General features: G+C 44.1%; 1 pseudogene; it reads right to left on the bottom strand.

Moving 5' to 3' along the window:
* Positions 1-5,458: 5,458 nt before the first annotated feature.
* Positions 5,459-6,884, bottom strand: LOC101046883 (interferon gamma receptor 2 pseudogene; annotated as a pseudogene).
* Between the last annotated feature and the right edge of the window lie 7,923 nt (positions 6,885-14,807).

Raw genomic sequence — 14,807 nt, 5'->3', positions numbered from 1 at the left:
CTGAACCTCAGCCACTGTCTGGGAGGGTGTCGTGGAAGTCCTATTGGTGCCATCTAAATGAATCAAAAGTGCATCTGTTTTTCTCTGTACCTCATCACCTCTCACCTGGTCACGTTACCTGGTTGCACCACCTCCTTCTCTAATATGGTGCTTCTCCTCTTCACTACATTGCAATCAGAAAAGAATTCCTATTCCTGCCTGATTACCAGATTCCTGAGCCTCAACTGCAGAGATTCTGGTCGAGTAAGTGGTCCCAGACTGTACTTTGAAAACCACCACTTTGTGTTTGCTCATCTGGAAAACGGTTCTGCTTTCCTGCTTAAAAACCTTCACTGGTTCCTGATGACTCCATATATAGCCTGACATCTAATCAGAAGGTGATCAACACATGTCTGATGGATGAACAAATGAATAAAAGAATGAATATTACAAGAATAATGCCATCTAGGTGTTACAAGACCCAAGTTCAAGTCCCAGTGCCCCCATCAATGAGCCATGTGATTTTAGCAAGTTACTTAACCTCTGTGAGACTCACATTCTCCTTCAGAAAATAAATGCATATAGTCATACTTGCCTGCTTTCCTCATAAGGTTGTGATGAGTATACAAGTCAGATAATGTAAATGAAATGATACTGTGGACTAGACACATGGAGATAGTACGGCGAATCATTATGGGAGGTTTACAAATGCATATGCAGAATATATACTCAGTCCTGGATTTCTCTATGAAGATATTTTACATTGTCTTTCCCTGTGAGGTTTAATGGTGAGGCTTGGAGGAGGTGTATGTGGAAAAGGGAAAGAAGAAAAATTGGGGCCGGGCACCGTAGCTCACACCATAATCCCAGTACTGTGGGAGGCTGAGGTGGGCGGATTGCTTGAGCCCAGCAGTTTAAGACCAGCTTGGGCAACATGGTAAAAATTCATCTCTATGAAAAGTACAAAAATTAGCTGGGCATGGTGGCACCCACCTGTGGTCCCAGCTACTCAGGGGCTGAGGTGGGAGAGTTGCCTGAGCCAGGGAGGTCAAGGCTGCCATAAGCTGTGATTGTGCCACTGAGCTGTGATTACACCACTGCATTCCAGCCTGGGTGACAGAGTGCAACTGAAAAAAAAAAAAAAAAAAAAAAAAAAAGGCCAGCAGTGGTGGCTCACACCTGTAATCCCAGCACTTTGGGAGGCTGAGGTGGGCGGATCACCTGAGGTCAGGAGTTCGAGACCAGCCAGCTCCACATGGCAAAACCCTGTCTCTACTGAAAATACAAAAATTAGCCAGGAGTGACGGCAGCTACCTATAAGTCCAGCTACTCAGGAGGCTGAGGCAGGGAGAATTGCTTGAATCCAGCAGGCAGAGCTAGTGAGCCGAGATTGTGTCACTGCACTCCAGGCTGGGCAACAAAGTGACACTCCATCTCAAAAAAAGAAAAAAGAAGAAAAATCTTCAAAAATTATATTCTAGAGGAAATGCTCCTTGACCCTTGGACTTGGCCTGGTGCCCTTATTTTATGTAAACTCTTCTAATAGCATGGTATTTCTTTTCATCAATGAGAGTTTACAATTAGTTATTTTTGTGATTTCTTGATCAATGTCTGTTTTTCCCACTAGTCCTTGAGCTCCATGAATGCAGGGGCTATGTCTAGTTAAATTTTTTTTTTTTTTTTATTTAGAGGCAGAGTGTTGCTCTGTTGCCCAGGGTGGAGTGCAGTGGCCTGATCTTGGCTCACCACAATCTCTGCCTCTTGGGTTCAAGTGATTCTCATAACTCAGCCTCCTGAGTAGCTGAGACTACAGGTGTGTGCTACCATGCCCGACTGATTTTTGTTTTTAGTAAAGACAGGGTTTTACCCTGTTGGCCAGGCTGGTCTTGAACTCCTGGCCTAAAGTTATCTGCCCACCTCGGCTTCCCAAAGTGCTGGGATTACAGGCGTGACTACAGCATCCAGCCAGAATATGTGTGTTTTGTTCATCATTCTCCTAACCCTGAGCATAACCCAGGGTTGTTGCATGAGTGATTGAATGGATGAAATCCTTAGCATGTAAACTTCTCTCCCTATTTCCAACTGTCTGTTGGACATCTCTATCAGTATGTTCTTCTAGTATCCTTAGCAAAACACACCCCAAACAGAATTTGTTATCTACCTCCAAAATAGGCTGTTTTTCCCAGCCACCATTTACCTAATTTCTCAGGCTAGAAATTGTGAGGTCATGCTATAGTCTTCTGTAGGACACAAAGTCCTGTCATTTCTTCTGGAGGTGGCATGGTCATCAGAATGCCTCTATTCAGATTTTATCTCTGCCACTTACTAGCTAGTAACCTTGGCTAAGACGTTATCAAATATCTCATGGCCTTAGCTTTCTTGTCTGTAAAATGGAGATAACTACCTGAGAAGGATGTGTATGAGGATCAAATGAAATATATATGTTAAAGAGCATTGGCTGGGCATGGTGGCTCATGCCTGTAATCCTAGCATTTTGGGAGGCCAAGACAGGATGATCACTTGAGGCCAGGAGTTCAAGACCAGTCTGGCCAACAGAGCGAGACTCTCTCTCAATAAATAAGTCAATAAATAAAAAGCAGTATACAATGTAAAGAGTTGAGTAAGCATCAGTAATTATTTACAAAAAAAGTAACTTTGTGCAAATTTCACCTTCTTTTTTTTTTGAGATGGAGTCTCCCTCCTGTCACTCAAGCTAGAGTGCAGTGATGCAATCTCAGCTCACTGCAACCTCTACCTCCTGTGTTCAAGTGATTCTCCTTCCTTAGCCTCCCAAGTAGCTGGGATATAGGTGTGTGCCACCACGCCCAGCTAATTTTTGTGTTTTTAATAGAGATGGGGTTTTGCCATGTTGCCCAGCCTCCTGATCTCCTGACCTCAGGTGATCCACCTGCCTCAGCCTCCCAAAGTGCTAGGATTACAGTTGTGAGCCACTGCACCTGGCCAAATTTCACCTTCTTTTAATGAAATGCAACTACATTAATTTAAAAGTTATGATCTGGAGATTGGTTGCAGAACAATGTGACTGTACTTAGCACTACTGAAATGTACACTTAAAAATAGTTAAGGCGGTCAATTTTATATTACGTGAATTTTGCCGACGTTTTGTCTTGGTTTTTGTTTGTTTATTTGGTTGGTTGGTTGGTTTTCTTTTTTTAGATGGAGTCTCACTCTGTTGCCCAGGTTGCAGTGCAGTGGTGCAATCTCAGCTCACTGCAATCTCCGCTTCCCGGGTTCAAGTGATTCTCCTGCCTCAGCCTCCCGAGTAGCTGGGATTACAGGTGTGTGCCACCATGCCCAGTTAATTTTTGTATTTTTAGTAGAGATGGGGTTTCACCATTTTGCCAGGCTGGTCTCGAAATTCTGACCTCGGGTGTGGTTTTAAGTAGGTCATATAAAGGGGTAATATGCATACTACATAAAAAGCTTATTCATTGTCTTATCTTCGACCCTTCGTAAATGGCTAAGGATACAAACAAGCTCATTGTGTAGACTCCAGTGTCTCCAAATCTGCCCCTCATTTGCTGCCGGAAAGGTCTTTCTAAAACACTTCGGTTCATGTCACTCCTCATTAAGAACAAAAATAGGCCGGGTGAGGTGGCTCATGCCTATAATCTCAGCACTTTGGAAGCCGAGGTGGGTGAATCACAAGGTCAGGTTTTCGAGGCTAGCCTGGCCAATGGCCAACATAGTGAAAACCCATCTCTACTAAAATACAAAAATAAAAAATAAAAAATAAAAAAATAATAATCCTCAGGACAAAGATCAAATTCCTGAGTTTAGTCCTGACCATTCATTTCTAGCCAAAGTCACCATCCCTCAGTCCCAGATTCCACATTGTAGCCATAATGGACAAGTCTCAACTCTACACACTAACCCTCTACCTCTCTATGCATCTTTCCCTTTCCCATACAGTATTTTCTCACCTGGACAAACCTGAACTCTAGCTCTACCTCTAAAGTCACTTGCCATGCAAAAGCCTAATATATTTCAGAGTCAAGCCCTTCCTTCTTTGTCTTTCAATCTAAGAACTTTGCCCAAACTGCCTGTCAGTATTGTGCTTCTACCTATGGAGTACAGTCAGTCATACATTTTCTATACTATTCTGATTGCCCCACTCTATCCCAAATGGTCATTTTCACTAGGTCACTCACCCTTGAAGGTAGCACACACTACCTGGTACATGGTGGGCACTCAAAATATGTCTGTTGCTTTGAATTGAGTAGGCACCTAAGAGGAAATACAAACAATAAACATATATTTTTAAGACTCAATTTTCTTAGTAATTAAAGAGATGCAAATTAAAGACTGTATGTATAGTATGGTCCCAATTAATAGCCAAGCAGAAATTAAATACCTAATGCCAGCCAAAGCTTTGGGAAACTCATACCTGGCTAATGGCCAGGTAAAGTGATATAATCCTCTTAGAAACACACTTAAGTAACACTTAGCAAGAGCCAGCTGGTATGCCTTGACCCAGTATCTCACCTAGGAATTTAACCCAGTGAAATAATCCAAAAGAAAAAAATCTGTATGTATTAAAAAATATATATTTGTACATTCCACTGAACATTTAATGTTACATTCAGCTATAGCTTTTTAAAAAAATATGCACTATACATTCTTTTATTTCTAGCTTAAAAACAACATCTTAAATTACTAGGAATATATTTACAGGATTAATGACATTTTAAGCCACCACACCGTGGACGTGAAGGGCCACTCACTGTCCCTCACTGGGACAGGCTGGGACAGGTTGTGTGACCTGCCTGAGGGGCTCTGGCTCATTTCCCAAAGTTGAGAAAAAGAAAATCAGGTCTTCTGACTGCTCAGCCAAACCAACAATGAAAAAAGTATCAGAGATGTGTCATATTCACTTTGCTAACAAGCAATTACATGCCTTTTTAGCGTTTAAGAGAAGCCTTGGCTGGGCACGGTGGCTCATGCCTGTAATCCCAGCACTTTGGGAGGCCAAGGCAGGCAGATCACAAGGTCAGCCATTTGAAACTAGCCTGACCAACATGGTAAAACCCTGTCTCTACTAAAAATACAAAATTAGCCAGGCATGGTGGCACACGCCTGTAATCCCAGCTACTCAGGAGGCTGAGGCAGGAGAATCGCTTCAACCCGGGAGGCAGAGGTTGCAGTGAGCCGAGATCGCGCCATTGCACTCCAGCCTGGGTGACAGAGTGAGACTCCATCTGGAAAAAAAAAAAAAAAAAAAAAAAAAGCCTTAATTTTCCTGGGATATCTCCAGACAATCATTCTGGAAACCTGTATGATTTTGAAAATTCTTTAAGAAAGAAAAACATGTCACCCCCATGAGACCCACTGTTTCTCACAAGGCAAAGGACAGGCCTTTTAGAGGCAGAAAAAAGAATACTATTTTCTGTAAAGTCCAGGCAGAACTCCAGCAGCCCCGCTGGCTCAACAACCTCTTCAGGAAACCAGTGGGCTAGACTCATGCTTTGGTTCCAAGTGTTCAGAGAATATCTTCTTGCTCCTTTTCTGGAAACGAAATGATGGATGCAGAGTCCCCCACGTCATCCTTTGGTAAGCTGTCCTTGTCCAGGGCATCTAGGATGGGCTGAGCTGGGTCCTTTAAATACTCTTTTATCTGTGACGGGATGCTTGGTGGAATATGAAACCAGTATTTAATCAGGTCTCTGTATTTCAGGACCAGGAGGAGACAGGCCCCTGCCAGCATTTTCACTAGGTCACTCATCCTTGAAGGTAGCACACATTACCTGGCACATGGTGGGCACTCAAAATATGTGTTGCTTGAATGAAACTGTTCCCACGGAGATCAGGGTGACCTACTGAGGCATCTGCCATTGTTTCCTAGCAAGATGTGTTGCTTAAGTGCCTGGGTCTAAAGATATTACTTTTGTTCCAAAGCAGTTGTGCCTCGACTTGTAAACAGTACACTGAAGGGTTTTAAGTTAGCCAGTGAAATGGAGTTGCTTTTGAAAGGGCCTTTGACCTGCTGAATTCCTGCTTTTTCCCAGTAACGGACGTAATACCAAAAAAGACCGTGGAGGGCCAGTCGCGGTGGCTCAGGCCTGTAATCCAAGCATTTTGGGAGGCTGAGGCCGGCGGATCACCTGAGGTCGGGAGTTCGGGATGAGCCTGACCAATATGGAGAAACCCTGTCTCTACTAAAAGTACAAAAAATTAGCCAGGCGTGGTGGCATGCGCCTATAATCCCAGCTACTCAGGAGGCTGAGGCAGGAGAATCGCTTGAACCCGGGAGGCGGAGGTTGCGGTGAGCCCAGATTACGCCACTGCCCTCCAGCCCGGGCAACCAGAGCATAACTGTCTCAAACAAACACATAAAAACAGGCCGTGGCCGTGGAGATATCAGCGATGTCAAAGGGAGAGGAGAACCTGACACCGAGGGATCCTTCTCCTGGGGTCACCTCAATGTTTTCTGGAGGCCCAACAGTCACATTCTGATAGTGTTGAAACCAAGGCATTGTCACCCAGGAGGAATGGAGTGCTCCCAGCTCAGCTCGAAGGCATAGAGTGACTCTGAAATCCATAGGGAAGCCTGAGTACATCTCACTCCTATGAGCATGATGTCGGCCAAGAGCCGGTCACTGTTGGTGTATTTAAACTGCACCTGATAGACCACAGGCCTCGTGCCATTGCTCAGGGCCACTGGCTAACAACTCAGGACCTGCTCTGCCTTACAGGTGAATCTTTGGGTGCTGAGGATCTGGCAGCTGGGACAGAGGGGCTGGCGGGGGTGCGGCGGCAGCAGCACAGGTTCGAAGCCGCAGCAGCAGCAGCAGCAGCAGCCACAGTCGCTTGGGCCGCCTGGGCCTGGATCCGGGGCCCGGATCCGGGTCCGTGGAGCCGCTCATGTCGCCGCCCGGGGCCGCCATGGTAAGCGCAGGGCGTGCAGGGCCCAGCTATAACTGTTTAAAAGGGACAAATCACAATGCAAGTATTTATTCAAATGTTGACCATTAAAACACCATCTGAACCATGTCAAATAACACTCATTTACTTTTGTGAAATGTGTTGAGAACTTAAGAATTTCTACAGAAGGCTGAGCATTTTCAACATCCCCCGCCTAGATGAGACAAGACCGTATTCTCTTACTGGTGATTTCAGGAAATATAATACAAAAGGAGCTTCAACTCCTATGTGGAGACAAGGCTGGCACCCACGATGGCTGGACTGCAGAAAACAATCACGCAGTGTTCCTGTTTTGGTCTGAGAGGTAAGAGACAAAATCTGATCTAGGGCAAAACTACCTAGAGGATGTGTGGAGGACTGGACAGAGGGGCTCACGGTATCTGGGAGACCAAAGAAAAAGTAGTGCATAGATACCGCTTTGACCTTAAAATAAATGTTAAGTGACACAAAAAAAGAAGCCAGGAACCTTCTCACAACCATTCCAGGTCAGCAACTCCCAAGATATTTACTTCAAGGTAGTTGGTAGGAAATATAAATGTTCGCTGACCCTGACTCAACAATTAAACCATCATAACAGATGCAACTTTGAGGACAGGCAGTTATCAAACCGCCTATAAACTGGAGTGGGGATCAGCTTGAAAGATGCCTATTATCAGTGACTGAGAAGATGAAAAAAAAAAAAAAAGGCCAGGCAAGGTGGCTTATGCCTGTAATCCTAGCACTTTGGGAGGCCAAGGCGGGTGGATCACCTGAGGTCGGGAGTTCAAGACCCGTCTGGGCAGCATGGTAAAACCCCATCTCTACTAAAAATACAAAAGTAGCCAGACATAGCGGCATATGCCTGTAATCCCAGCCACTCGGGAGGTTGAGGCAGGAGAATCACTTGAACCTGGAAGGCAGAGGTTGCAGTGAACTGAGATTGCACCACTGTTGATTTTTGGGGGGCTAAGTGTGGTGGCTCAAACCTGTAATCCCAGCACTTTGGGAGGCTGAGGCAGGAGGATCACTTGAGCCCAGGAGTTTGAGATCAGCCTGGGTAACATAGTGAGAACGTGTCTCTACGAAAAATTTAAAAATTAACTGGGCATAGTGGTGGATGCTTGTAGTCCCAGCTACTTGGGGGGCTGAGGCGGGAGAATCATTTGAGCCCAGATGGTGGAGAGGATGCAGTGAGCCATAATTGTACCCATGCAAGCTGCCTAGGCAACAGAGCAAGAACCTGTGTCTAAAATAAATAAATAAATTCATGTTGATTTTGGGTAAATTTATTTCACAAAGCTACCATTTCATAAGGACAGTAAAGTTCATTAAATTACAAGACAAAATTTACAAATGAGATAACAGAACTGTTTTAAATATATTTTTTGGGGGCAAAGGTTTTTCCGCTAACTATAACAAATTACATTAGTTATTGTCAAAGACTCTTAGACTGTGGTTTAAGTTCAAAAGGCCAAAACCTTTGCAAGAACATAACATGAAGTTTGGGCGAGGTGGCTCACGCTTGTAATGCCAGCACTTTGGGAGGCCGAGGTGGGAAGATCACTTGAGGTCAGGAGTTCAAGAACAGCCCGGCCAACATGGTGAAAACCCCTCTACTAAAAATACAAAAATTAGCTGGGCATGGTGGCATGTGCCTTGTAATCCCAGCTACTCAGGAGGCTGAGGCAGGAAAATCACTTGAACCCGGGAGGTGGAGGCTGTAGTGAACCAAGATCATGACAGAGCAGACTCCATCTCAAAAAAAAAAAAAGTTTTTTTTTTTCTTAGAGACAAGGTCTTGCTCTGTTGCCCAGGCTGGAATGCAGTGGTGCAATCACCACTCACTGCAACCTCCCCCTCCTGGGATCAAGCCATCCACTCACTGGAGTAATTAGTAATTAGGATAACAGTCACGTGCCACCACATCGGCTTTTTTTTTTTTTTTTTGGTCAAGATGGGTTTTCACTATGTTGTCAAGGCCAGTCTTGAACTCCTGGTTCAAATAATCCTCCCACCTTGGCCTCCCAAAGTGCTAGGATTATAGGCATGAGCCACTGCACTCAGCTGAGACTGTTAATTATATATAAAGAGTACTTGATTAGACACAGAAAATATTGATATGTATGGTTTTCTTCCTCTTGAAAACCAGCTTTTTAAAAAAATTTGAATGTTCCCAATGCAAAGAAATCATAAATGTTCCAGAAGATGGATGCTAATTGCCCCAATCAGATCAGTATACATTGTATGTATCAAAACATCACTATTTGCCCCATGAATAGCTACAACTTACTTGTCAATTTAAAAAATGATTAAATACTTTTTTAAAAAGAAGTGATTTGTAGAGCAGTTTTCCAGTGATTGTAGACTGGATTGTAAATCTTTTGTAAATGCTTGTATTTAGTGGCATTTGTGATTTGCAGTAAAGGGTCAATCACAAGCAATACATAAATAGATGATTCCCTTATTCTTTTTTTTTTTTTTTTTTTTTTTTTTTTTTTTTTTTTTGAGGAGGAGTTTCGCTCTTGTTACCTAGGCTGGAGTGCAATGGCGCGATCTTGGCTCACCGCAACCTCCGCCTCCTGGGTTCAGGCAATTCTCCTGCCTCAGCCTCCTGAGTAGCTGGGATTACAGGCACACACCACCATGCCCAGCTAATTTTTGTATTTTTAGTAGAGACGGGGTTTCACCATGTTGACCAGGATGGTCTCGATCTCTTGACCTCGTGATCCACCCGCCTCGGCCTCCCAAAGTACTGGGATTACAGGCTTGAGCCACCGCGCCCGGCCCAATGATTCCCTTATTCTAAGTAGCCTGTTGCAAAATAAATACTTTGACTATTAATGAAATCGTTTCAAAAAGGAAAAAAGAAAATCAGCTTTACAAAGTAATACCAACTGATTACATTTCAACCTACTTTAATTCCCCATCAATGGCCCAATAACCTGGAATATTCAAAGCAGCTTCTTTGGCTACCAAATTAGTTCACCATTATTAAAATGTATACTGTAGGCCAAGTAAGGTAGCTCACGCCTGTAATCCCAACACTTTGGGAGGCCGAGGTGGGTGGATCGTTTGAGGTCAGGAGTTTGAGACCAGCCTGGCTAACCTGGTGAAACCCCATCTCTACTAAAAATACAAAAATCAGCTGAATGTGGTGGCCCACTCCTTTGGTCCCAGCTACTAGGGAGGCTGAGGCAAGAGAATCGCTTGAACCCAGGAGGCAGATGTTGCAGTAAGCCAAGATAGCATCATTGCACTCCAGCCTCGGGGACAGGGTGACACTCCATCTCAAAAAGAAAAAAAAATACATATATGTGTGTGTATATATATACATATATATATTTGAAAGTCATATTTTAAGTCACATATTAAGTCAGTGGGACTTAATAGACAGCTGGAAGGCTGGGTGCAGTGGCTCACATCTGTAATTCCAGCACTTTGGGAGGCCAAGACAGGTGGATCATTTGAGACCAGGAGTTTGAGATCAGCGTGGCCAACATGTTGAGGCACCGTCTCTACTAAAAATACAAAAATCAGCCTGGTGTGGTGGTGTGCGCCTGTAGTCCCAGCTGCTTGGGAGGCTGAGGTAGGAGAATCACTTGAACCTGAGAGGCAGAGATTGCAGTGAGCCAAGATCATGCCACTGCACTCCAGCCTGGGTGACATAGTGAGACTCCATCTCAAAAAAAACAAAACGAAACAAAACAAAAAAGACAGCTGGAAACGACCCACCGATGGATAATTAAATTATTGAATTTAACAGCACAGGCAAATCTAACATCACAACAAACACTGAAGTAACATCACAGAACAGTTTGCATCTATCAGAACATAGAGAAACATGAAACTATGTTTATAAAATAATGTGAAAGAAAAACAATATTCAAAGCCATGCCTATCCTATTACCTCAATTATCTAAAAGCAATGATGTCCCTGAAGACTGAGGTTGAAAAGAAACACTAAAATGTGAAATCAGTTGATGGTGAGGGTGAGATTATAGGCATAAACTTAGAAGTATTTTCAAGTTTTCTTTCATGATGTTTTAAAACCGAGATCATACATTTTGGAATGCTTTGCCTATAAGAAATAATGCGTTTGAATGGCATAAGAAATCCTCTGAATATCATGTTAAGTTTCAAAATACAGGATATGAGACAGTATGTATAGTATGGTCTCAAATTTGTTGACTAAAAATGTGGAGGCAATTCACATGAAAAGAATGTTTGTAAAATTTTTGTAGGGAAAAAATATGCAAGAAAACCACGTAGAGAAAGAAGATTGAAAGGAAATATATCAAGATGCTAATGGAGTTTGTCTCTGAATGGCAGAATTTTAAAGTTATCCTTATAGTGAGTAAATGTTCAGAAGTAATAATAAACGTATTGAAATTTCTTGGATTTAAGTCTTTTTTTTCACATGTGTTCTGTCACTAATTGACTTCTCTGCTTCCAGTTTCCTCCCCTGGGATCCTGCATTCCCTCCCAAACTAATCATTTCCCTGGTATTCTGCTGTCTTGTTTTTTTTTCTTCATATTTCTGGCTGTGCCTTTGCAGAGTTTTCTTCCCCTTCTTTCTACCTCTTTAATGCTATTTTGTTTGTTTGTTTTTTGTTTTCTTTCTTTGAGATGGAGTCTCGCTTTGTCACCCAGGCTGGAGTGAGTCTCGGCTCACCGCAACCTCCACCTCCTGGGTTCAGGCAATTCTCCTGCCTCAGCCTCCTGAGTAGCTGGGATTACAGGCACGCACCACCATGCCCAGCTAATTTTTTTGTAGTTTTAGTAGAGACGGGGTTTCATCATGTTGACCAGGATGGTCTCGATCTCTTGACCTCGTGATCCACCCGCCTCGGCCTCCCAAAGTGCTGGGATTACAGGTTTGAGCCACCAAGCCCAGCCGGTAATTTTTTATTCTTTGAAGAGAGGGGGTCTTAATTTGTTGCCCAGGCTGGTCTCAAACTCCTGGGCTCAAGCAATCCTCCTGCCTCAGCCTCCCAAAGGACTGGGATTGCAGGCATGAGCCACTGCACCCAGCCTATCTTCTACCTTGACCTCTCTTCTGTCTGCTTGCTCATATTTCCAGTTGCCCACTGGGCTTTTCTGCCTGGCTAACCTGAATTACAGACAGCTCAGTGTGGAGAAATCCAGCTCGTCTTCTTCCCAGATCTGTTCTTTTACTGACTTTCATGTTTATATTAAGGTGACCATCAGATTCCTAGGAAGGGCTGGCTAAAAAAATTGTGGTATTTAGTGCTAAATTAAAATATAAGGCCTCTTACTCAAAAATTATGAAGAATTTGTCTGGATATGGTGGCTCCTACCTGTAATCCCAGCATTACAGGATGCTGAGATGGGAGGATCATTTAAGACCAGGAGCTTGGGACCAGCCTGGGCAACATAGTGAGACAGCTATCTTTTTTTTTTTTTTTTTTTTTTTGAGACAGAGTTTCGCTCTTGTTACCCAGGCTGGAGTGCAATGGCGCGATCTCGGCTCACCGCAACCTCTGCCTCCTGGGTTCAGGCAATTCTCCTGCCTCAGCCTCCTGAGTAGCTGGGATTACAGGCACGCGCCACCATGCCCAGCTTATTTTTTGTATTTTTAGTAGAGATGGGGTTTCACCATGTTGACCAGGTTGGTCTCGATCTCTCGACCTTGTGATCCACCCGCCTTGGCCTCCCAAAGTGCTGGGATTACAGGCTTGAGCCACCGCGCCCGGCCGAGACAGCTGTCTTTACAAAAAATAAAAATAAAAAATAAGCTGGGCCACAGCAGCATGTGCTTGTACTCCCAGCTACTTGGGAGGACAAGGGGAGAAGATCACTTGAGCCTCGGAGATAGAGGCTGCAGGGAGTTATGATCTCACCACTGCACTCTAAGCTAGGCCACAGAGCGAGATCCTGTCTCTTAAAAAATTATTAATAATTTCAAGATAGCAAGAGCAGAGCATCAAACCAAGTGCAGGGCGCTAACTGCAGAGCCCTGTGTGACTGCACAGACTACACTTCCACGACATGGGTCCTACTTCTAGGTTTAAACCTGGGGTCATCTTTGACCTTTGACTCTTTTCTCTTTTTTTGAGACATCCTGAGTAGCTGGGATTACACGCATGCGCCACCACGCCAGGCTAATTTTGTATTTTTAGTAGAGACAGGATTTCTCCATGTTGGCCAGGCTGGTGTTGAACTCCTGACCTCAGGTGATCTGCCCACCTTGGCCTCCCAAAGTGCTGGGATTACAGGCATGAGCCACCACGCCCAGACTGAAAACACTGTTTTAAGGAGTTGTTGGAGTGAGAGCATGTGGTCCTAAGAGAGGAAAAAAAAATATTTAAACTCTCCATCAGGTTGTTCAGAGTCTAAACTACCACATTTCAAAGCTTTTGAGAGCAAGCCTGCATCTGAGTCATCTTCAAAGTCCACTCAGTACTTCACATGTAAGTACTGTGTCTGGATGAATGAATGCATGAAAGCCATTGCTCTGCCATCAGTCCACGGGGACCCCCTCTGCCCATGCCACCAGCCAGGCCACAAGAAGAACCTGGCAGACAGGCAGGACTGCTAGATGCAGGCACTAAAAGGGACATTGGAAGTACCTGGAGAGACAATGCCCTGTCTTTGCCTTTGGCGGTTGGTAATCAGTTCTGCTTGGCTTGTCTCTGTCTTACCTGCCTCTCAAAGGCCTGCCTGTTCCTGGCCTGACTCCCATCCAGTTACTGCCAATATCATCACCTTTTTTGATTAGGAGCCCAAGAAATTGAGCTGTGGCTGAGAAAGAAAAAAAGTAGGCCGAGCGCGGTGGCTCAAGCCTGTAATCCCAGCACTTTGGGAGGCTGAGGCAGGTAGATCACAAGGTTAAGAGATCGAGACCATCCTGGTCAACATGGTGAAACCCCGTCTCTACTAAAAATACAAAACATTAGCTGGGCGTGGTGGCGCATGCCTGTAATCCCAGCTACTCAGGAGGTTGAGGCAGGAGAATTACCAGAACCCAGGAGGTGGAGGTTGCGGTGAGCCGAGATCGCGCCATTGCATTCCAGCCTGAGTAACAAGAGCGAAATTCCGTCTTGGGAAAAAAAAAAAAAAAAAAGAAAGAAAGAAAAAAGTAGCCCACGATATGCAGGAACTGGTATGACACTTACAGCTAGGCCTTGGTGTTGTTGGAAGCTAGTCTGGTGCTCAAAGCTAGGCCACATTATTCTATTAGACATAGATAATCTCCCAGAATATAAACATCAGACCAAGTCACGTAAAGGCCATGATAGAGTAAAGTAAAACAAAATCACTCATAATTCTGTCTGAGCACAAAGACAAGGTCACCATGCAACCCACAAAATACCAAACATCTCCTCTTCCAGCTTATATGACAGCTGCTTCTTTATCAATTACAGCTTTGTTCTCACTCTAGTCTGTCTTCCCTATCAATTGAGGCACCCGATCATAGAATTATCCTTATTGTCTCACAGCATCCAATCTACAGTGAACCTCCATTTCCTTACCACCTCCAAATCACCAAACAAAGCACAAATCTTACACTAGGTTCTTTCTAACACCCTCTTACTGAGACAACCCATGCTGTTTCTCACTGCAATCAGTAAGTAATAAACTCAATTTGTTCAACTACAGTTTGTCGTGTTTGGCTGGAGGACAATGACAAGCCTAGACGGAAACCACAGAAAGTCCTCACATCGCTGTCTCCTTTTTGTCTTGCCAGCCTGCCTTGAGTATTCACAAGTGAGTCTGCAGTGTCAGTTCTCTCTAGCCCCATCCTCTGCCTCCCATCTCCTCTCATCTCAGAACTTATTCTGCCTCCTCTACATTTGAGTAGGTGGTGTTTTCAGTTTCATTTGTTTCAAAGTCTCAAAGTATTTTCTAATTTTCCTGTGATTTCTTTCTTTTTGTGTGTGTGTGAG

This window comes from Saimiri boliviensis, chromosome 12, assembly GCF_048565385.1.
Source record: "Saimiri boliviensis isolate mSaiBol1 chromosome 12, mSaiBol1.pri, whole genome shotgun sequence".
Classification (NCBI taxonomy): Eukaryota; Metazoa; Chordata; class Mammalia; order Primates; family Cebidae; genus Saimiri; species Saimiri boliviensis.
Note: the sequence above shows the minus strand (reverse complement) of the source record. Positions and strands in the feature narration are given on the sequence as shown.